Source organism: Antedon mediterranea, chromosome 4, assembly GCF_964355755.1.
Source record: "Antedon mediterranea chromosome 4, ecAntMedi1.1, whole genome shotgun sequence".
NCBI lineage: Eukaryota > Metazoa > Echinodermata > Crinoidea > Comatulida > Antedonidae > Antedon > Antedon mediterranea.
Window position 1 is genome coordinate 5,383,855 of NC_092673.1, and position 24,796 is coordinate 5,408,650.

Sequence of the window (24,796 nt, forward strand, 5' to 3'; positions counted from 1 at the left end):
TATTGTTGAATTCAAATTCAAAATTAACATTTATGGTGGCGTCTTGTGTCAGGGACACCAAATTGATGAGATTGCATCTTCAGGGATTTTTTTTTTTGTTAGCCATTTCTGTCTCTTTTAGTGTTACTTTTTTTAATTAGATTAATTTATTGTTTCTGTTTAAATGCCGTTTTTTATCTAAGGGTATGTTCAGACCTACGGAGTTATGTTTTCGTATCACAGCCAAGGTCATATTTTAATGAGCGTCGTAAGAGCAAAGTGTTCAGATTCATTGCAACGAAGTTGCGTTACAAACGGATATGATGTCACTCGCTGGCGATTAACCAAACTCTAACGCACGCATAGACCTACCTTCGTTGTTATTAAAAGTAGTAGTGGTTGGTTTAGGAGTTACAGGCCTAGACCGAACACTTGGGCTCGGCATTATCGATTGGTTGTCAGCCATACCAACCAGCCGATCGTTTTGGGGTTTGGGTTTATATTTGGTCTATGACCTAAAATATCATTTATGGCAGAACAATTTTCAAATCCCGTACTTGCACCGGCTCCAGATTTATTTACTCGGTCTTTCGCCGCTTTATACGACGACCCCTTCAATTTCGTTTGGATATTAATAATCCTTCTTTATGAGGATGGCCCATTCTGCTAACGTGTCCGCCATGTCGTTGAACACAGACATCTTGTTGCCGGTGCTTTTACGCCAGTTTTTCACTTCCAACCGATCTCTGAACTCAGGGCTTCCCCACAATGAAATAAGGTATTTTACTTCGGTTTCTCGCCAATGCGCACGCTTCGATGACATTTTAAATTAATTAATATAATATTAATAATACTGTATAGTGTAACAACAAAAGGTATGATTTTTTCGCACGTTCACTGATCACAACAAATGGATCAGCTTGGCTATACGATGAGGAGCACATGTCACGATGTGATGTGGCGAATATTGTAATTTGATTGGCTAGATATCTAACCTAGGTCATATTCATCGATGCGTGACTTTCGTATTGTAAGCGACGTCCACTAAACTCATACCTTGAGCTTTCGTAGCGTACGAAATATCAGTGTCGTACGAGGTGGCTTCCACTAATCTTTTCCTGGTTCAGACCTATGGACTTGTACGCCGCGTACAATACGAAAGCATAACTCCGTAGGTCTGAACAGGCCCTAAAGCATTGTTGGATTCAAATTCAAAATTAACATTTATGGTGACGTCTTGTGTCAGGGACACCAAATTGATGAGATTGCATCTTCAGGGATTTTTTTTTTGTTAGCCATTTCTGTCTCTTTTAGTGTTACTTTTTTTAATTAGATTAATTTTTTGATTCTGTTTAAATGCCGTTTTTTATCTACAGTATTGTTGGATTCAAATTCAAAATTAACATTTATGGTGGCGTCTTGTGTCAGGGACACCAAATTGATGAGATTGCATCTTCAGGGATTTTTTTTGTTGTTAGCCATTTCTGTCTCTTTTAGTGTTACTTTTTTTAATTAGATTAATTTTTTGATTCTGTTTAAATGCCATTTTTTATCTAAAGTATTGTTGGATTCAAATTCAAAATTAACATTTATGGTGGCGTCACCAATAGAGCAAAAGCAAACAATATATATATATATAAAACACAGAAATGAAAATAACAATAAGACGTAAAGCGGTACATTTCAATTGCAGTATAAATCATATTTATACATTTTCAATTGCTAGAGGTAAATATATTAACAAAAACACGTCCACTAAGTATTGTTTGATAATAAATAATATTTTGCAATCTTTTTGAAACTATTTACATTTTGTATGTTTTGGAACAAAAGAGGCAAAGATTCCTTTAAACATGAATTTGTATACTTAAATTAAGAATTATTCATCTAAGATCGAGTATCTTTAAATTGAAAACTATTCAAATATTAATCTAAAATAAGAGTGAAATTGGTTAAAAGGCTTTGTTGTTAATAATTCATAAATTTGATTATCCCTAGCATATCCATATATGTACTGAAGCAAGTCTGAAACAATACATTTATTGATAATAAACAGGACTGAGCATGGATAACAACGTTTTCGGAAGATACCAAATAATCGGCGAGTCTTTTGTTTTCAACCGTTTTACACTTTGTGTGCGGGAAAACACACACGTGAAATAACAGAATTTGACACTATGCGCATCAATTTCGCTTCAATTAATATGGGATTGGTAATTCCATACAAAAACATTTTACATTTAAATATTAATGCAATTTGGAATCAATGAAGTGTATATTCAAACTAAAAATTTTAACAATTCAGATTATATATATAAATATATTTTTAAAGTATCTAGTTTTTTCAAACATAATATACACTAATCCTGAATACTGTGTGTGCAGTACTCAGCTTTGTGGTTATAAAGTAAATGTAGAATTATAAGTTATAGAAATATCGCACTGTGAAAATTACTCAACTGTAAAAATTAATGACCATGAATATTAAAGTTGTTCTGGATGTCAAGGCTATTACACACACTACATTGACTACAGCTAGAGTAAGCTATACAGCAGGCTGCTTCAGTGTATACTTGGTATTAGTGGTGAGAACAGAACAACATCCAGGCTCACGTTTTATTACCGGTGTCTTCACATTATGTTATTATATCTGTAGGAATCATATTTTTTTATTTATTAAATGAAATGGTGATGCAGTTCTTATGTTTACAGTGATAATTCAAAGCAAGAGAGGAATCGTTTTTTTTGGTAAGTTTGTAGTAGATACTAAATGTTAATATTAAATTTCTTTGAATATGATATTACTTTACTTTAAAACTAGAGAGATGTTGATGTGTAAGCAATGATGTATGATGCGTAGCTCTCTCGTGGCATTCATTAAAAATAATTTAATCTCTAAAAGCCAAGTTAAGTATATGTAATTACTGTATGTAGTATATATTTTACAATCTCTATGGATTCATAGTGAATTAATGTATTTGAAAGTATAGTAAGTTGGCAGGATCATTAGGTACTAGGATATTATTCTGGGTTACTTGACATTTTCTGAACCATAATATTAATTATGAATATGTATTTACAATTATTCATGTAGAATACAGATATGCTTTCTTTGTGTATATGGATAATTATATTCTCCTCTCGTTGTTAGGAAGATCTGTATTACGTTTTGTAAACATAATCAAGGCATCTGATTATAATAATGATAATTTTTCTTAGTTTAATATTTCTTATTTTTCATAAAATCTTTTACTATTGATGTACAAACTTTCAGGAAAGGTGGTTTGAGTTCAGAAGTTTAAACCCCAGGTTGAATTGTTATTGTTGGTCATGCATAGAGATCCCAAGTTCCATTGTGAACAGGTTGTTACAATGTGTCTCTGCTTTTTAGACTCTTTCACTTAAACATATAAACACCTGCATATAGCTTTGTACAATTGAATTGCAGAACAGATTTTTATTATAATTACAAATTATTTTTTTGCAGAATTGGAATTAAGAGAAATTCTAAACCACTCAGTGATTTTATTAGTGAAATATTAACATTTTACAGCAATATTTAAACAAACAGTTAAATTCAAAAACTCATTGTCTGACAGACAATTTGAATATTTTTGCTTTAAATTACAGTTTTTTTTTGGGTAGATAATTTTTTCTATATAAGGGAATAACTATTCTTCAGAATTTGGCAGTCTACTGCAGCACACATCCATCTTTCAACACCTTCTATTTACTTTACCTCTTTTGCTATTTTCAACCAATATTAATTGTTTTTATATTTCCTCATGTCATCTCTCCATCTAAATCTGGGTTTGCCTCCAAATTATTATGGGACATTAACATTTTATATTCTACAAACAATTTGTTGAACAATTATTTTTTTCATGTTGAAAATATATCTTTAAAGATCATATGCTTCCTATCTAAGCTTTTAAATATAAATATTCCTTAATTTATAGAATAATAATATGTTCAACGTCATGTTATTTATGTGGCTAAAATGTTTTTACTGAGAAATGAATACAGTAAATATCATGTTTCATTTCCATTAAAATTATGATGAAAAATTTAAGAATTTAACACATCTGTAAATTGCATAAACACTAACTTTTTATTTTTGGATCTATATACTTAAAAAAAAATTATATAGGACACTTCCAAATGATTGACGATACTTTATATGAATGTAAAGATGAATCCAGAAATTTTAAATTCCACACAGTAATGCTATTGTATACCATGGAAATTCCTAACTAATATTAAGTAAGTCATGCTTTTTGTCTTAAATTTTCACTTCCTGGTCCGCAGGCCTGTCTGAACCTGTAGGTGATAATATATCTTTTACTTAACCAGTTTCGTCATATTTGTTCTCCCACGGGCCTAGAACATGTCCAATGCACGCTTCTTTCAATTATCCCCAGTTGACTGTAATTTTTCGGCGCCCTTAATTCTTTCACTTGGCCTTCGGTTGTTTGATCAGTGACTTGCATTGTTCTCCACAATTCCTTCTGGGTGATATATTAATTTTGATAAAAGGAGGAGGAGATGCTGGTTAATCATAAAGTACAGTAGGTAATAATAAAACAACCATTGTCTTGTGGGCTACCACTTCTGGTAATGAGACTTTAAGACTGAACAATGTGTCCCCTTATAGGGGGTGTCCCAAAGGAGGGGTTTTCCTGTAAGATATGATACAATAGTATTTATTGTCATTTATACAACAAGATACAAATGAAATTTGGTTGGTTGATTTACATTTGACATAAATACAATAACAAAGAAATTACAGAGATCTAACAAACTTATGATGCATGTTGCATGTATCCTAATTTATCACATTGTCAATTTGGTTCAATGATATAATTATTTCAATGATTATAAATATTATTATTTATTAATCACTTTTTTTAGATGTTAAAAATTCAATTCGTGGACAACCCTCTGTTTCCTTGTACATTCAGTATGCAATGCAAGAAGTCTGCCTAAAGTCAGAACCTGTCTTGTTGTTTTTAAAGTTAAACATTATTGGACATGTTTAATATTTTTAAACTTTTATTAATAGATTCTATTTTCTAATATTCCAACATTTTTCTAATACTGTCTAGACTCCAGTTCATAACAGTTATTGAAATATTATCACAAATCATATTTAAAGAGTGGAATTTATACCCATATATAGGAAGTTGATGTAGGCCTATTCCCAAGGCCAGGCGTTGCACATAGGGGGCTTGGGGTAAAAAACTTCTATTCAATTTACGGTCACCGCCTAAACAAGAAAATCTGATTTGATAAACAATGTATAAAATCCCTCTATTATGGTGTATATTATGGTAGTGATTTTCATTCACATAAAGGTACTTCGTAAGTTGCTATTATTTAAGTCTTAAAGAGGATAATTTCAGATTGGTTATTTTCTAGCCCATTCATATGGAAGTAACAGGTTTAATTTGAGTTATTTGGTTTAATCTTCTAGGCCTACCTGATTTTCTGATGATTAATTGGTATTTTGTTACCCGATATTTGATAACAGATTTTCTGAATTTATGCATGTTTGAAAATGATGATGAAGTGTTCAATTGGAATGTTGAAAATCTGCAGGTAGTTGATAAAGTGATATTTTGATTAATTGTCTATTAAATAAGGGGAAATGCTTTGTGCTATAAAAATAATTAAAAAATACTAAGGCATCATGTAGAAATTATTTATTGACCAAAAGAATACAGCTCTAAAAACCTGAAACAAACCAAATCACCAAAAGAAGAAAATCACCAAGAAACCCGTTCAAGTATCCATTTACTCTTTCAAATGTTTACATATTTTTTTTCTAATCTTTTTGTGCTAATCATACACACTGAAACAAACTGAAATCATGTTATTTCTGCTGCTGTAAAAAATGTTGTTAATGCAATAACTGCAGTAAAATAATTTTGACTTTTGAATATTTTAAATATTTACTTGAAAGTGGAATATTAATTTAATTGATTTTAAAAAAAATTTTAAATAGATAAAAAAGAAAATAATTAAAAAGATAAATACTGAAGAAAATATTATTCAAAAAATATTAATTTATTTTGCATAAAAAACAGTATAGTGAATAATAAACGAATATTATTATGTGTACAGCAGCTTTAAACATGTATCACATGTTTTACAATTTCTAAAATCATTTAACTTTTTTTCAAAATACTCTAAATGTACATATTGATTTTTCTTGTACAATTTCATTTAATGTTCACATGTCACATATTCAAGATTTAAAATATTGACATGATGTACAGCATGTCCCTACTACGTGTTTTGCCTGGCCACCATGTTGTAGTAGATCGTTGCCAATGATTGCCTGCTAAGACTGAGTACTGCCTCGGAGGTCGTAGATAATTTCTCGTTTATGATTGATACAACATTAGTAAGTTTAAAATGATTTCGATTATTTTAAAATGAAGCTGTAGATCATTAATGTACTGACCTGGATATGTTCCCAGGGTTCTTGGAGTGATTGACATTATGCAGGATCCTTTTATTATAAAGACCACTCCCAAATCCATTATAGTAAAGAGACTGACTCTGTTTGCAGCATATGCAGAATAAACGATGCGACGTTTATATGCAGTGCTTATCTAACTGTGAAGCTTCTTTGCATTAGTTATTTTTGTATTCAGGCATATTATGGCAAAGTACGTTTAAATTAAAATGTATATTTCTAACTTCAATAATGTTGTGATCCATCAATTTGAACTTGTGGATGAGTGTGTTATTGGAGTTTTGTGCCTGCTATGGAACTATTTTCTGTGGCAATTAGCATACAAATTGAATCATGTGGACTTATTCGGCCACTTGCAGTACAAATTACTTATTTTCATATGTTATCGTCTTCAGACTATGTTTTTTTTACCTTATCCTGCGATGGATATTTTTATGGACTGTGTTTCCGCTCTGGCACTTATTAACTGATATAAGCATACATTTACATTGTGGCCTGAGCAGTGTCATCTTCATAGGATTATTTTACTTTATTGTTTCTGTTTAAACTTCCTGATCATGCAATTCATCATATATTTACTAATAATCGTACATTATATTTTAATGTCATAGAAGAATTTATTTTTTAGTATGTGGACTTAAAATTTTATAGTCAATAAGAAAAATAAAGCATATGAATAAATATTGAATATTTATACTGGAACGTCATTCAGTATTGCAAGCACGTAACATTTTAACAGATGCTTGAAAAGATCTTTATAACTAACATTATGCTACCTGCTAAATAAACAACATATAGTTATTAATATTTGCATGCTTGAGTGAGTACGTACAGTGCTATCTGTTACTCCGCAATAATTAAGTTAGTATGTAATCATTAGTCCATCCAGGGTTCACAATAAAAACATCTTACAAGTCACGCTTTTACCAATTTCTAACTAGCATTAACGATGCAAGCTTATCCTTTATAATTATAATTACTTTTATGTAAATTGAAGAAAATAACATTAAAGATGTTTTCTCCCTATGAAAAAAATGTGTTTCTATTTTTTTGTTGAATATGCCTTTTATTTTTTCATTTCACATAAAATTAATAATTATCCACTTTGACCAAAAATTGGATCGAAAAAAAATGTATTTACCTGAAAGAACTGTAATTTAAGGCAAAAAATTGTCAAATTTGCTGCCAGTCGATGGTTTTTGGTGAAATTGAACCATTTATTTTGTCATTTTATAAGTGAAAACATTATTTTTTTTCATTTTTTTTTCTATGGAAGTGATAAACTTGATTAAAACTACAAAATAACATATTCAAAGTCTGATTTAATTAATCTTCATTTTTCATGTTTTGTGGGACAATACATCTTTAACAATAATCTGTAGTCCTCCTACTACCTAGAGTTCCGTAAAATAGTAGTCCATTTCTTAAAATGAATTGTAATGCATTTCAGAGATGATCTTATTTCAGTTGAAGAAACAAATTACAAAATTCAAGTTTTTAAATTTTAAATTTTTTTTATTTCCAAGACAGACGGTCCATTAAAATGAATGACAATGCATTTTAGATCTGATCTAGTTTTTGTTAAAGAAACCGCTTGCTTATTGATAATTCAGCAATTCAACTTATTTTTTTTTTGTTATAAGCAATATCAATATTTTATTTCAAGAGAGACAATCTATTTCTTAAAATTAATGACAATGCATTTCTTCAGAGCACAGAGCATAAAGATATTATGTTCGCTATAATATCTCTATGTTCAGAGTGATCTAGTTTTTTGTTGATTATGTTTATTGATATAAAAAGCAATGCAAGAGTTTTGTTGTTGTTATAACAATATCAATATATTTTTTAATTCCCAACATATGCAATGCATCGTTAAAACCCCTTGTTATAATATCCATATGGTAATAATAAGTATCGAGATGAGTTTCCTTTGTCTAAAATCAATATAAAGATATCTATAACTTAATTTATGGTAGTATCTGATATATAACAATGAAGTGATATGAGTCATTAAATAGATATTGATATGGTTGATAATGAATCATTCACTGAGGGACTACCTTTATGCAAAGAAAACATGCAAGGTTGTATTATATAGCATAACTATTGTATAAGAGTAGCAGCTTTACAACAATTACTTTTAATCACAATATACTGTCTGTACATTTGATTATATTTTCAAATGTGAAACCATTGTTGGTATTTAATTGCATTTTATTGAATTGAATGAAATGTAGTTTTTTATATATAAAGTCGGTTTATTGAAAATATTTTATAGATGCAAATTTAATAAATGAATGCAAGAAAATCTTAATTTGAACTTTTCAACTCATTTTATAAATACAACCTGCGTTTCATTTAAGTTAATTATGATGCTTTTAAGTGCTTTAGAAGCTGAATCTGGTGCTAATTTTATAATTAGCTAGAGTATGTTTTTAATTGAAATCTGGGCTAGTACTAAAAACAGTAAAGTTTTATCAATATTATCATCTAGTATCCATATATAAACAACCAGTCTAGTACAACACTGCAGAATATTCTTAATAAAATATATATATGTAGAGATTGGATGATGAAGACAAGTTGTCCATTTTCTATTTTCTTACTGCTATTTATTCTTCTTTAAAATGCACATCTATGTATACACACGTACTCAGTGTGTACTCTCTAAATAAAAGATTGGAAAGAAAGATGTATATTACATCATGGTGCTAGATAAAATGTTTATGATGATTTTTATTGCAATCACTTTCTATAATTTAATTTATGTTGTAAATAAATCAATACCCTGTTTGTTTAAAATGCATATAGATATTGTAAAATCTTCAGGGATGAAGTCAAAAAATAATTTGAGGGATGGGTATTGTAACCTTTTAAAACATTGCTGTAATATAGTCCATGTTTCGGGTGGTATAAAAGAAACCTGCAATTTATTAAGCTCTGTCTACACTTTCAAACTTTATGTGACAGATATTTTATGTTCCTATATATTGACATGATGATGTCACATCACTACCATATTTGGGCATATCACTACCATGTTTGGGCACATCAAACTTGTTTGTTTATTGTTTATACTGCTTTAACTTGTGAATGATTCATCAGTGATGAGTTAAGTTGTCTTATTCACACCACTAAGCTTGTAACATTCTCTTGAGTGATTGAACCATGAGATAAATTTTATTCAGTGCAAATGCTACAAAGCATAAAAAACTGGGATCTATAATTTAGTTAGGTAAGCTTAGAATTACTCATAATTTTAGTGTGAATATAGCTAAATATTTTTCAATAATGTAGAGAAAAACAGTATATAGTAGTACGGTTGGAAGAATTTATTCGATTCATTATAGATGATACAAATACTTTGTTTTGTTTACAATGACTTTAAATTTTACAGAACCTATAGTTATTGACTTGTTGGATTTGTAATATGCTGCTGAGGTAAAAAAAAAAGAGATTGATTAATTAGGGCACTTATCAACTATTACAGGGCCGTAGCCACTAGTATGGTTGGTAAACCTGACCACTTTTTCACAGAGGCCTTTGACAACCCAGTGGCTTGAACAGATATTGTTCCCTTTTCTTGCGAAAACCTCACCACTTTATTACTTGTGGCTATCATCACTGTATATTGCTGTATGCCTCACCTTTAGTTTTAACATGTATGTACTACATTGTTGAAATATATTGTTGGCTAAGTACAGTATGCAACATGTGTCCATAGTTGATTTGCATCAGGTTGATCATTTCATGATAGCTTCTATTGTAAATAGATTTACATCACTATGAGAATTATATAATCAATAGTTAACTATTGCACATAATAATTGCATATTTATTTCATTAATGCTACAGTTTAATGTTAAAATGCTCCTTTGTATCACTAATGATTACTTGAATTACCTCTTTGATATTTGGATATAATTAAATTTAAATACATTCATAAATATGGGCAAAAAGAAGTGCACAGTTTTTCAAAAATGTCTTCAAAAAGGCTTTAAATTTACTAAAACTGTGGTAACTGGTTCTAATTTCTATTTTAAATTGAAGTTCTAGTCTGCTTTTCCAAAAAAAAAAAAAAAAAAATTTTGGAAAAATTTTGAATATGATAAATTCGAAACAGTTATAACCTTCTTTATACATTTGCAATGTGTGTGATTGTGAAATTAAAGCCTGTACTAACTTTGGCTGATATATTATTTTGAAAATTCTAATTTGTGAATCAATACAAAAACATCCTTAAACATTGCGTGCTATTGGAAGCCTTAAAAGATTTGTGATAATATAAACATTTTCATTAATTGGTTGATTGAAAATGTACAAGTAGTAATTAGTACTACGAGTAAAGCTATCTCTCAAAGAAAAGGATTTTATTTAGCCATGACTTGGAGAGGAGTTTAAAATTCATATTGTTTAATGTAGAATACAATTGTAACCATATTTTAATATGATACCACTTTGGTCTAATAGAGGTAAATCGGTCCCGAAGTTGTCCCTAAACTTAACCTTTAATTGCGTTCTACTGTCATTCTAATTTTATATTGCTTTTGTAAAATATAATTAGCAATAAGGCATATATTAGTGAGTATAGGATGACTGTAAATATGCTGCTTACTGGGTTGTGACCCTCGCATCAATAAGCGTCATTACGCAGTCCTGATACGGTCCTGATACGGTCCTGTTTCATAAACTCACTCTTTAAACATGAGCACATCATTCATTGTTTAATCAATGTTCGAATTAAAGTTATGATTATTGCAACTGATTGGGCATTTCATTTCTATTATGCATATTGAAATTGAAAATACATGATATATTGATTGAACCATATATACAGTATTTGAACAGGTTAGAAATATTTGCATTTAATTGATGTGAAGTACACTGAATTTGTTTATGTTGTATTCTTTGAAGAATTTTATTATGCTGGTTTCGTTTTCAAATAAACTTCTTTACACTTCATGACTATCCAGAAACAGGTCACTTAAAGTCTAGATACACTTTGTACAGTATAATAAAAATATTGAATATTGAATTGAAAGGTATACACACACCTTACCCCTCTCCCTCTCTCCACCCTCTTCCAAAAAAAAAAATTTAAATTGATTGTTTAATAAATTTATATTAATTTTCAATGCCTCACTGTGACATGTACTGTATTTTTATAACTTCTACCAGCAGGGAATAATAGAGTAAGCCCAGGAAAATTGCTATTCAATTACAGTACAGTTACATTTTATAATACTTTAAGATAGATAAAATGAATGATATTATGATGCCATTGGCAACAATTAAAATGTAAATTGAGAATGATACAGGAGAGGACGTAAATGAGCAAAAAACCTGAATGATGCAAATCTGCTCTGACTAATCATCTCTGTTACGCTTAAGTATGATATTTCTATGTTATCAAAAGAGATAATGTCATATTTATTTTATTCTGCACCCCAAGCACAAAATTAAATGTTAAAAGCATACATTTGTAATGATATTGAGTATTCCATTGTATGAGTGGAAAATAATTATGCACATTGAGGGCAGTGTTTGAAAGTCAGTTGGACAATGTTATGCAAGTGAATGGTAGATATATTGTAGACATTCAGTTTGGAAGGTAGGAATATATTTCACAATTAAATAAACTTTGTTTTGTGGGGTAATGTATTGAAGATGAAAAATCTAGTTCAAAATTGTTAAGATGCACAGAGAGATCTTTGATCCATAGTGCAATGTACCGTAATTGAAAGCATCCTTGTATAAAATTTAACATGATTTTTCATGACCATATTTGAGCCGATTTATAGGTTGATTATCCGTTGCAATTAACTTGTTGAATAGACAATGGTATAAGTGCCGATATTGCCATTTGTAATCTGAATATTGTAGTTTACAGCGCTTGATTAGAGAAATGTCTTCATCAGCCGTAAAGCACCCAGTACTAGTTCAATCGGGGAGAACATAACCTTGTTTTTGTTAAATTTTAATAAAAACATTGGGCACATGTCTCAATTTCACCCCTCACTACAACTATACACTCTTTATTTATGGTTCGGTGGGGTTGTAAAAATCTGAATCGTTCCGTCAACCGTGAGGTGTTGCATTTGATATGATTTGGTAAAATTTTTTCCTCTGACAAAAGCCTTGGTTACTACAATAGTCAATTGCCATTAGATCGAAATTGTTTATGTTATGAGTTGGCCCAATAAAAATAATAATAATCATAATAATGGCATTGATCGTTACCTTGTGTTTTTCATTGCTGATGGTAGTCATTTAAAGCCTCAATCAACCAGATTTAATTGGTCAAATTAAGTCGCCGACTAAAGTGACCAAGAAAAGTCTGTAAATTTTACAGGCCACTGCCTTTTTAGTGATAGTTACTTGGTTAAATTTTTCAGTTCGAACAAGGCTTTAAATTTCATTTGTTTAATATAATATATGGTAAACAAAAGAACAAGACTCAACTATAGAATGATTGAGAAAAACTTTTTAGTCATGTCCACATTATCAAACAATCTGTAAATGGCATCATGAATTACAAGACGAGACATTTATAGGCAGAAGACGCCGATTTCTGCAATTAAGTTTTCCTCAAAAATGGAAACAAGTTTTTTATAAACTAAAGTAACAATTCAAAAAATAAGTACTAAACAAAATATATAACGTGCGTCTTATTGACGACAACAAGGTTTCCTTTTGTAAAATTTTTTTATTTTCTCTATAAACCTTTCCATTGTTATTCGGTTGTGTGTGTGAGTTTTTATTACCTGGACTAATTTCTTGGGCCAATGAACATTAAAAATCCAGGTTTAGTTTTATTATCAGTATTAAAAGGAGGAATTTTGTAAATGCAATAAAATTGGCAATTAATAATTGTTTGATTGATGTAGGTAATGGGTGTTTGACCTGGGAAAAATGGTGTGAAATACTGTAAGGTTTGTGGTTTAAATATTACCAATTCAGGTTTGAGTGTTAAAATCCTGGCTGTACAATTTTATTCTACCAATCCTTCCATGTTTATATATTTTGGTTTTTTGGAACAGAACATGAATTAAAAATCGCCCGGTGATATACTGAAATTTAATTAATTTGAAACGATAAGATGAGGAAATCTGTGCGAATGATATAAAGTTGCCCCAACCGAGATTTGTACTCTAAACATTCTGCTTGATATGCAGATGTCTTAACCATTAGACTACTAGAGCTATCATGGTATTCTTTAAACTCGATTGGATAGCGACTCTTTATCACTCTCGTCGTAGACAGAGATCAAATTAATATACTCTCATCTTTTCAGTAATTTTATTCAGGAAGTGGGATCTCCAAAGAGATAATTTTATATATATACACATCAGGCACAGACTGTTAATTCTAAACCGGCCGGTGATATACTGAAATTTAATTCAATAAACAGTAAAGATAAGGATGATATATATATATTTAATTCTAGTTCATAAACCTTTAAGCAAATTAACAATCTAGGAACCATGTATTGTACTGTATTTAACAGTCGTCCCCTGAAGCAGCCAATCTTGTATTATTTTAAACTCTACCTGTTGTTTAATATTCGAGTGTCAGATCCACATCAATTGTTGTCAGGTCGCTGCTATGTAGTTTAATTGAAATTTCTTTAAAGTCATCCGAGTTCACCCATATAGTCAGTATTTCTCTTTGATCTGTTGGTTTGTGATTATGCAAGCCTATGATTAACTGATGAGTTCTGCATGGGAACTTTCTACCATTGTCTGATAATTGCTGGTTTTTTTATGGTCACTATCATCCAAACAATAGGATAGTACTATTGTATCATAATGGTAATTTACTAGATTGATTCAGAATAAAAAATACTGTTCACGGTGCAGTTTTTTTTACATGTGTGACCTGACCAACAACGTCTTAATGATCCTTTTTTAGCCATCAACCACATGAATGGTCACTGGTTGAAATATACTGCCATAGTACCAATTTAATAGTTGGCTGATTGTTTATTTCATTCAGATACAGATAACTTAATATTGTCCAAATAAACTGGAAATTGCATTGCTCACTTATATAAGAATATAGTATAAAAACAAAAAATATATTAAAAAAATTACTGATTTATATTGTAATCATAAAGATTTTATTATTGGGTTATATTTAGCTGGTTTTCATGGTGCAATTTTTACATGACTATTAGTATTTTTGAGTCCCAACCACACTAATGGTCAGTGGTTGAAATAAACTGCCATAGTACCAATTTAATATTGGCCCGTGATATTTGCAGATTAATATTTGATAGTTCACAGATATTTTTGCAAACTGTATTGATATGCTTTTGTGGCTGAACTACCAAGTTGTTTCCTTCAGCTTATTAATTAGTGTGGTAGCAATTAGTCAATTTTGAATTTCATCAGTGAAATTAATGGCAGGTAGGAATGTACAGTGTCTGTTATTAGCATTGTTGTAAGGTCAACATGGTGTCAATTAGGACTTGAGTGGATGTGCATCTAATCAATAAGGGCCTGTTCGTAGGGGTTGAAAATACCAGCTTATTCCCGATTTCCGTTCGCGTGATCCAATTAACTTTTGCCTCAGGCTACAAAAAATTCGAGGTAAAATGTTCACCAAATTTGCAGGTTATTTCAGCGATAATCCAATTATACTCGGCCTTCGAGGATAATAAATCTCCGATAGAGGCAATGTGTCAAATTTTGACAAACGTTCGCTGCCTAGGCCCGTCATTTCTCCTACGAAGCTCTTCCATACACGCTTCGAGAGCGATCGTCAGCTGGTGCTGTCCTTGTTGGTGTAGACCGCTTAGTAGGCCTAGCTGGTCGGGGAGCCGCTGGTCGGTGGTGTTTCCGTCGTGTAAAATTGGGCTCAAATTCTTCGTCAATGAGTAAAATAATGGTCGTCAGGAGAAGGCATATTTCGGCAGGATTATCGGCGTTAAGAGGCATAAGGTTTGTCGCAAGGATAAGCAGTGTAAAAGGTAGCAAGTAATTGTTATTGTAAAGAAAGATCGCGAGTAAAAAATATACAACACGAAACTAGCGTGCGAAAATGGGGTCGTAGGTTGTAAAGACAACTGACCTTAAAACGTAATTTCCGGTTTGTGATTCGTCGATTAAGCATTTAAGCGGTTAAATATTTCAAGTACGAACAACGCTCAATTTATAACCCGAGGCATGGGTGAAATTAAGCGCTTATTTTAACCACCGTACGAACACGACCTTAGTGTCAACTTGACCTTTAATGATGGACAACATTGGTCTTTTTTTTAAAAAGAACATTGGCTAAAATCAAATGTACAGCTATTAAAGTTTGGAGTTTTGGCTGTCCCGATTTTGAATTAAAGGGTTCTGAAGTTGTTGTTATGTTAACTTCAAATGAAAAAATAGTGAAGAACTATTGTCTAATATTAATAGATTACAATATAGCTATGTTTTAATTAAGGTTTTCAGGGTTGAGCAATAACTACTAATTTTAATTAAAAACTTTTATTTTAGTAGTAATAGTACTATAGTACTATAGATCTGTTCCCCTGTTTTAGTACAATAAAATAACAAAACTGAACACCATGACATGCGTACTGCGGCAATTCGGCTTAATATTTGTAAAAAAAAAATATTCAAAAATAGGAACAATTACTAGAGACTTATGGTAAGTTTATTAAATGCTTTATGCTAATATTTCTAAAAAATTAAAGTAGGAAGATTCCTGAGAAGATATTTCTGTTCTATTATTCATATCACGTACAAGAACATTTCATGATCCTGACAAGCATTCTACGCCCTAGATACTTAGACGTTATTTACCGCCACAAATACAACCAATCATCCTTGATGCGATGTCAGAAATCAGAATGAAACTGATCCTTTGAAGATGCGTTTTATAACTGACACCATAGCTGTCATTATTGTTCAGTGTTAGTACCTGGGAATACATTGAGTTTTTAAACAAACAGTGTATTATTATCGAGCAGTTGTCTGTCAATATTTACATGTGTTATTTGCTTGTCTAATTTCAGTTTGATAAATATACCTTTCAGACGATAAATAAAGTTTATTTTAATGTGCTCTCAAAAAAAGCAGAGAGAGAATTGACATTCAGCTTTACGTGTTGGGTTTTCTATTCATTTGAAATTACCTATATAATAAAACTTCTTAATACTCATTCATTACATGTTATTCAATGAAAGATAAGTATTTTTAGAATTCAATGTTGTTTAACTTTCATTTCCATTGTGTACACCAAACATGCACAAAATTAGAATAGTAGTCCTTTGAGAGACATAAACATTTTTATCTCTTTATACTTGCGTTTAAGCAGGGACATTTCCCTGGTATAAGAGCAATCATGGTATGGTGAACAAAATCCTTTTATAAGCCAACTGTGGGATTTTGTATTTCTTCTGAACTACACCATTTTCTATTCTCTTTTTTTCTTAATTTGTAACCACATTTTTCTTCTTCGTGCTTGAACATTTAATTGGTTTACAAGAATATGGCCATTTCCATTATAAAGGGATCAATGTGTCAATGTGATATTTTAACAAACAAAGCCTTGGTAAAAACTGGTTATGAGGTTGAAAGAAATGAATTCTGCAGTAACTGCAGTAAGATAATGTTGACCCCTATTAAATGATAAAGAATTAAAAAATTGCGTTTATGCAGTAACTGCAGTAGGATAATGTTGTTATGATCCCTCATATAGTCATTGGATAGTTCACAAACCTGCTATGAACTTTGTAATGAACCTGATGACCAAACACATCTCAGAAAACAGAAGCAGATTTGAGCACAATGTAAGGTCATCAACCATTGTCCATCCTCAACCCTGGACAATCCAAGCTTAAGCCGATTCAAAATAAAAACCAGCTATGTGCCGGGTTTTAGATACCAGCTAAGCCTGTCTGTGCCTTTCTGAATAAATCGTTTTACCCGTTTGTTTACAGATTAAACATCTGAGATGGCTTACAAGTGTCCTAGGCTTTTGTCAATTGAATTAGGACTTTTTTCTATTCCCTTTTACATTGAACTTCACCTAGAAACATTGAGTATGTAAAGCTCTTTCTTAGTTGTTGTGTTCAGGTTATGCTTTGTGTGTATTTTGAACCGTAGCAAATTTACATTGCTAGTAATGTTTTTAGACCGCTGTTCTGCTTCGGAACTGGGACACATCATACTTTCTCTGTAACTCTAGCAAGATATTTTTAATCCAACGTTCTTTTCATGCTTCAAGTTTCAACCAGGAGACAGAATAATGGTTATTTAGTAGCTATGCTATATATTTGATATATTTTTATGCATTATAGATTGAATTTGAAGTTTTTGCAACCAGGAATCATGTGTTCAAATGTAAGTTTTTATGTGTATGTGGATTTACTTCGACACCTGATTTATTTATAGTTCATTCCGGAAACCATTAAAAACTTACCGTTTGTTTTTATCATATCGGCATACCCATAAATGTATTATATTTTTAGAATTACAATATTGATCACATTATTTCCATAAATCAGCAAACAATACAAAACGGAAAATCACACTAAAATAGGATTTTCTCCCATTTAGTTAAGATATTTGAAGATTGTATTACAGATAGTTCATTCATAGTACACCTACCAAGATCATTTTCAATGTTCAAAACTCTTATTCTAAAACCAAAACACACTTGCGGACATGCTCGTAAAAAGAGGGATATTGATTTTCTATAATCATAATGAAATAAGGTCTACAGTACTTCTACTTGCTTGCAGGCCAAAATTGTTCACAAGAAAAAAACATATGGTGTATATAAGTATCATTTTATAGTGTTGGTTTGGCACTCGTTAAATTTTCATTACTGGCAATGGTAATGTGCGTTATTGAATTTATTCTTCTGTCCGACATTAGTAATGTTTATGTGCTTTATTGTATGTCCTATGAGGGATAAAGATTATGTAGTATGAGCAGGTCCATCTGGTAACGTTGACCATAAATTATGTATGTATATCCATCCCTGTTGAATTATGAAATGTCCATGGTCCTCGGAAGATTCACTGGATTAGTACCTCATTCCTATGGGATCCATAAATGAAACGCCTCATCAGTGGCGCTTATCCGCACTCTCATTCTGAGATTGTGACTTCTACAGATGTCAACGCATTTTCAATTTCTCTGTCCAATGGAAAGATGTTATTTCTCTTGTGGGTGATTTGGTGAATGTTATTGGACTGACATTTTCACCACTTTACAAATGGTTTCTCTTCTGATGGTTTGAGATGAGTTTATGCAGTAAACACAAATATAGTATGTATTTCTTAGTATTATTATAATATTGTTTGCAATATAGTCTTTGTGTAATTCTATTATACCAAACTGTAGTTTTTATATAACCTTTTACAACGAATAGTTTAATTTGTATAATATTCATACTTTGTCTTACTACGTCTTTTTTACTGTTCATAAATTGTCTTGAATATTATGCTTGTTTTGCCTAATAATTTGGGTCAAATATTTAGGACATACTGGCAATTTCTTCGCATATGTAATCCAACACCGTGTCATTATTAAGTAAAGGTTATAAACACTCTTTATCACCTTTTCTGTAATTCTGTCATTTGTAATCTGAATTTTATCAGTAACAAGTTTACAACCTTCAACAATAAGCATGTAAAATTGAAAGCATGCCCTTTGTTATCTCTTTATCTGTCATCTAAATGTACCTGCCCTTTCTAAATTTGATTACTTTTCGTCTTAAAAGATTAATTTTGAACCAATTCTTCAGGTAATTGATGTCAGAAAAGATTTGGATTTCAGATTTGTCTTTTAAAGAGGTACCCTCTGGCGGCATGAATGCATCCTTCGTTCGCTTTAAAAGGATGTTATCAATAGAGTTCGGATTAATCTTTTGAATACTGTCTTGGTCATGATTAAGTTGTCACGATAACTGCAAAAACATGCTAGCCAAGGACCGATTGTACGGATTTATATGCAGGGTCATAGCCACCAGTACAGTTGGTACGGTTTCCACTTTTTCACAGAGACCTTTGATAAACCGTAGTGGGTTGAACAGCGATTGTTCCCATTTCTTGCAAAAACAGAGCACCACTTCATTTCTTGTGACTACATCATTGATATGGTGTTACAGCACACCCCTAAATGTTACCACAATATACACTACAATAAATCCGTTGTGTCAAAGAAAGCTTGTTCACACTATTCATGTGCTAGTTATACACTGGGACAAATGCATCCACACTCTTTAGATTTGGCGAGTTCCACCACCAGACTAATGTCAAGTTTCTTGATCAAACTCTATTATTATGTATTATTTATTGCGTCAGTTGCATCACCCTGAAACTAATAAATTCACACTTTATTATTTGTATTTTAATGTGAATAATCAGAGATATGTATAATAGGGAAATGATCTATACATAATCAAGTTAATTAACTTTTTAAGTCGCATTTGAAATATGTGTTCTTACTGAAACAAAAATGCTTTTAAAATTGGTGGCTAATTGGTATTCATGTGATGTGGTAGATTTAGAATTTTAAAAATATATTGCTTAAAATTTCCCCAAATAGTTATTAATCACAACTTTATTATGTATTTTGTTAAAGTAATAATTGCCTTCAGTCAGGCATTAATTATAATTATCCTTGATCAGCCAAATATGTTGAATTGAACAGTTACAATTCTCATAGGCCTTTCAAGTCTAATTTATTGCTTAAGATTCGTTAGTGTTCATATTTGATGTGCAGCACAACATATTAATTTGTAATATTGATTTATGATATTCAGTTGGTATTCCCTAATTGCTTGGTTCGCTCATGTTACACTTACATATTTTCATTTAAAGACAGTTCAGAAAAATATAGTCTCATTTATCCAGACAGTTCAAAGAAGTAGCCAATTATACCTAGACAGTTCTCTATATATTTTATAATTATTGCTACATTTTTTCTAGACAGGTATAGTCTCATTATCCAGAAATATCTAGTTTGTAGCGACACTGTACCTATATTTCAAAATCTTTGTCTTTTTGTCCAGACATGTATTAAGCTAACCTAATTAAAACCCAGACATGGATAAAGGTACATATAACACCTACCTACATTTTATTCTAGAGATCACCTCATTCTAATTATTCTCATGAAGCATTTATTAAATAAAACATTGCATGATTATGGCCTAAATATTTCAGTTACTACCTAAGCAATGTACAGGTGCTTCCGTGCTTGAAATAAATTTATGAATACCATAATAATATAAAATACAAATAATTTGAAACAGGATTGGCACAGTCCTCCAAGCAAGATTTGAACTTATACCTTATATGCTATATATGTAGGTGCCCTTTACCATTAGACCATATATGTATTGCAGTATCTATATGTAACTATCATCGCAAATGCTTGCAATTGTATATTAATTGCATTTTTTAAAATTATACGTGAATATTGGTCACATCACAAATACTTTAATAGTAAAATTTTAAGTTACCCTTAAAATGTTCAATATAGCACGCCCTCTGTCGCTCTGTATTTCTCTATTTTGCTCGCTTTCTGAACGCTACATTTACTAGTTTAATATTCCTTATCTTCAATATAGCACGCCGTCTGTCGCTTAGCATTCTGCAAAGTATTTCGCTCGGTTTATGAACGCTACATTTACTAGTTTAATATTCCTTATCTTCAATATAGCACGCCCTCTGTCACTTAGCATTCTGCCAAGTATTTCGCTCGGTTTATGAACGCTACATTTAGTAGTTTAATATTCCTTATCTTCAATATAGCACGCCCTCTGTCGCTTAGCATTCTGTCAAGTATTTTGCTCGGTTTCGTTTACATTGACTAGTTTAATATTTAGGATAAATAGCGCAATTAAATTAAGTTTGACCTAGTATTTTCCTCTGTCAAGATAATTAAAACTTGTCCTTAGTTATTCTGCTCATGCGTCATTTACTTGATACATTTGACAAAGACTAAAACCCTAACAAATTGAATTATTCTCTTTCACACAACTAAAATAAACAATACAAATTCAATTTGTTTCTCAAATAAAGATAATGACTGAAACCCTCTTATTAATTAAACACTGTAATCTAAGATAAGCTAACGTTGTTGAATTTAATTAAGATGCAGTGCCGTAGTGTAGCCAACTAATCGCGTACAGCATGAAATTATTCCGCACATGCATGCAACCTTTTGGAGGTGTGAGCATGGTGTATATGCCATATGTTGTGTAATAATATTGTTGAAAGCTATTTCAGGTTTTACTGTAGGATATATATTGTAGATGGGTTTTGTTCTGTTACATAGTTAGTCACACCATTCCTAAGGTCAGTATGTTCATGTTTGCAATAGCAAATTGCTTACCTTATTTTTAAATATGTTGCCTGGACCCCACATTTTAAAGCCTAAGCTTCCAGTGGGGCACCCTTTTTCTCATTTATTATCTATTATTTCTAGAAAATGTAACTGTATTTTGTTTTTATTTGAGAAATAAATTGATTGATTGATTGATTGATTGATTGACAATCAAATAGGATTATGACTGTAGAGTGTAAGTAAAATTTTACCAGTTCTAACAAATAGTTACGAATTCATGGAAAAAACATATCAGTCAAGCAGGAAAAATGTTGTGACTACTCAAGCATATCGAACAAATTAATGTACTCCTACCAATAAGATTGTAATAATACTTTATTGTGGGTGACGGCAAAAACGGTAGAAAAGAATGCGTATACAATTAAGTAACTGATTAGGGCTATCAGTTATGGAAAGGTCGTATTTGGAGATAACTCGCTGCCAAATTCCGCCACTGAAGGACCTCTGAAATAATAAATCGTTTTAATATGATATACGGGTTAAAGTAAATAATTAATATTTCTTAGTTGTTATTAAACCTGCTTTTGTAAAGTTTTTGATGTTTATATTGTTGATACAAGATGTTGAGATATCTACTGAGTAAACAAGTTGAACAATCAGACAAACTCTACATAGTGACAAGCTTGTTTATTATTGAAATAGTAAACACTCCATCAAGAGCCCTTTAGCTCTCCTTATGACTGTTAATAGATTTTGTGATTCATTACTCACAGACTTATCGTTTACAAGAAGATTGACATAATTATTTGTGTAAAGAAGATATAAAAGCATTATTCTATGATTGGATAGTGGCATTATAGTACTGTAGTTTAGTAAATAGCTTTTTGATAACTGATGATATCATTGCTTTGGCATACAACTAAAGAAAATTAAGCTTTACTCCCCAATGCTAATATGGGCATAAAACATCAGCAGGTAAAGATTGGTCTTAAGTTATAACCAACCCTACACCATATACATTGCCACTTATCTTAAGATATGTCATTTTTTATATAACGGTTATTTGATGAATATTGCTACTTAAGTTAAAATTAGTTCCTGTATTTCAATCTCAAGTGTCTACTACAGTTAAAAATGAAAGACCAATAATGAATCTTCAAAAATGTCTTCAATTTTCAATGCATTGCTGTTTTACTGATAATTTTTTTGGTTTAATTTTTTTCCCCCTCAACAAATCCCTAAGCGCCCACAATTTTGAATATGATTAAGGGTAAGCATCTCTTTTAATACATTTCTGTTTACTAACAATTATTTTTTTTAATTGTGAAATGTTTTTTCTCAACAAATCCTCACCTTCTTTCACTTATTCTTCTGAATTTACTTGAAAAAAACTATTTTAATCATCTCTTGTGGCTTGTGTCTGACAAGTCCAATATAGGAATGGCAGCCATGACCACAATGGGTGCAGATCGGTAGGTTTTGTAGAGTTGACAATTTGCTGAAAATTTGAATTGTTTGAATCATAATTATTTGTTAAAATACTCAATCAAACCATTGCTATAGTTTATAAATTGTTAAGCCCAAGGGCTAAAATCTTACTACTACTCCCAACGAGAAACCTTCACTGTGTGCGTTCCCTTATCAGAATTGAATTTAACTCGTAATCGAATATTCCACTTTCGCTTAATTGGGTTTAAGTGTTGTTTCGTTTACTGCTGTGAAAGTCTGCTCCACAGTAAAAAGCTGATGGCGGGATACCATGAATGATTTCGTTATTCATACAGCTTCATTGAAAGCGGAAACACTGTTCAGTTGCACTGTCATCAAAGCATGTTATTTCGGAGTTTGTGGATTTGATTTTGATACAACAACGTGTGTGGATCATTTTGTAGTGCGTTAGTACAGTGGAATTATCTGGGGGAAAACAATTGTGAACCCTCCAAATTAAAACAAGGATTGTTGTGCAGTTTGTATATTAAATGCAGTTATGATTTGTCAAAAGAAAATGGTAAGCTTTAAATTTCAATGTGTATAAATATTTCTTTCGCACTTCTTTTGGTTTCAATCTGACTCTCGTACACTAATGGTATGTTCACATGCACTAGTGTTCATTGCGCATAGAACTGATTTGAATCATATCAGAGTAAGTACTGTACTGCGATTGGTTACTAGGTTTCAGATTATATCAGATGTATTAATGGTAGACAACTTGTGTTTGAACACTGAACAAACTAGACCGCAAGATTGATTACATTTAACTTCAATCAATAGAGAAAAGAAGGTTTCCCCATATCTCTACTTATTATCTTTCAAGTTTTTGGTATTGTTTTTTTAGTTCTCCTGCGGATTACCATGTTATATTTTTGTCCAAGCTCAAGTATAGGTATGATATGCCATGTGTGGCAAAATGTTACCAATGTTAACTTGAATCGCCAACTAGAATGCACCTAGGCGCAGGATTGGTCCATAGCATATATAGCAGAATGTACATCAAACCTCCATGACCAAACTTTATATGCAGAAATAGGTGTTTATAGTAGGTAATTATACCTCATCTCCAAGTACTAAAAATACTTGTTAACTCCTACATACAGTATTATAATTATACTGTAATTTAGGGTTAAGGTTAATAGTAAAGTAATTTCAGTCATACATTGTAACAGTAGGTTATTAGCGTCTTATATATCTCAACTCAACATTGTTTTTATTCATGTTAAGTCTTGTGGTGCATTACCTGTGGGCTCTTAATAATTATTGATTGTTACCCAATGCAGAATGTGAAATATAATACTGTTTATCTGCAAACGTAATGATAATATCGCCAGATGGGAACAATACTAGCAATTTAGTATAGAATTCTTTTGTTTCGGAATGTTGACTTTCTTGAAAAGGTCTGCCAGGATATGATATGCTTGTTTCCTAATTTCTTGTTCAATTATAACTTTAGTGTTCACCTGGAAGTTGTTGGAACAATGTGCGTGTTGTGGTGGCGTTACGTTCATCTGGTTGATTTGTTATACAGTACTTTACTGTA

The 24,796-nt window shown here is 31.3% G+C and overlaps 1 protein-coding gene across 1 annotated transcript in view; it reads left to right on the forward strand.

Annotated features, from left to right (window-relative positions):
• Window positions 1-2,523: 2,523 nt before the first annotated feature.
• The window catches only part of LOC140046452 (uncharacterized), a 55,124-nt gene continuing 32,851 nt past the window's right edge, over window positions 2,524-24,796 (forward strand). The window contains exon 1 of the mRNA XM_072091096.1: window positions 2,524-2,727. The gene's annotated coding sequence lies outside the window, so the exon portion shown is untranslated. The remainder of the gene's footprint in view (window positions 2,728-24,796) is intronic.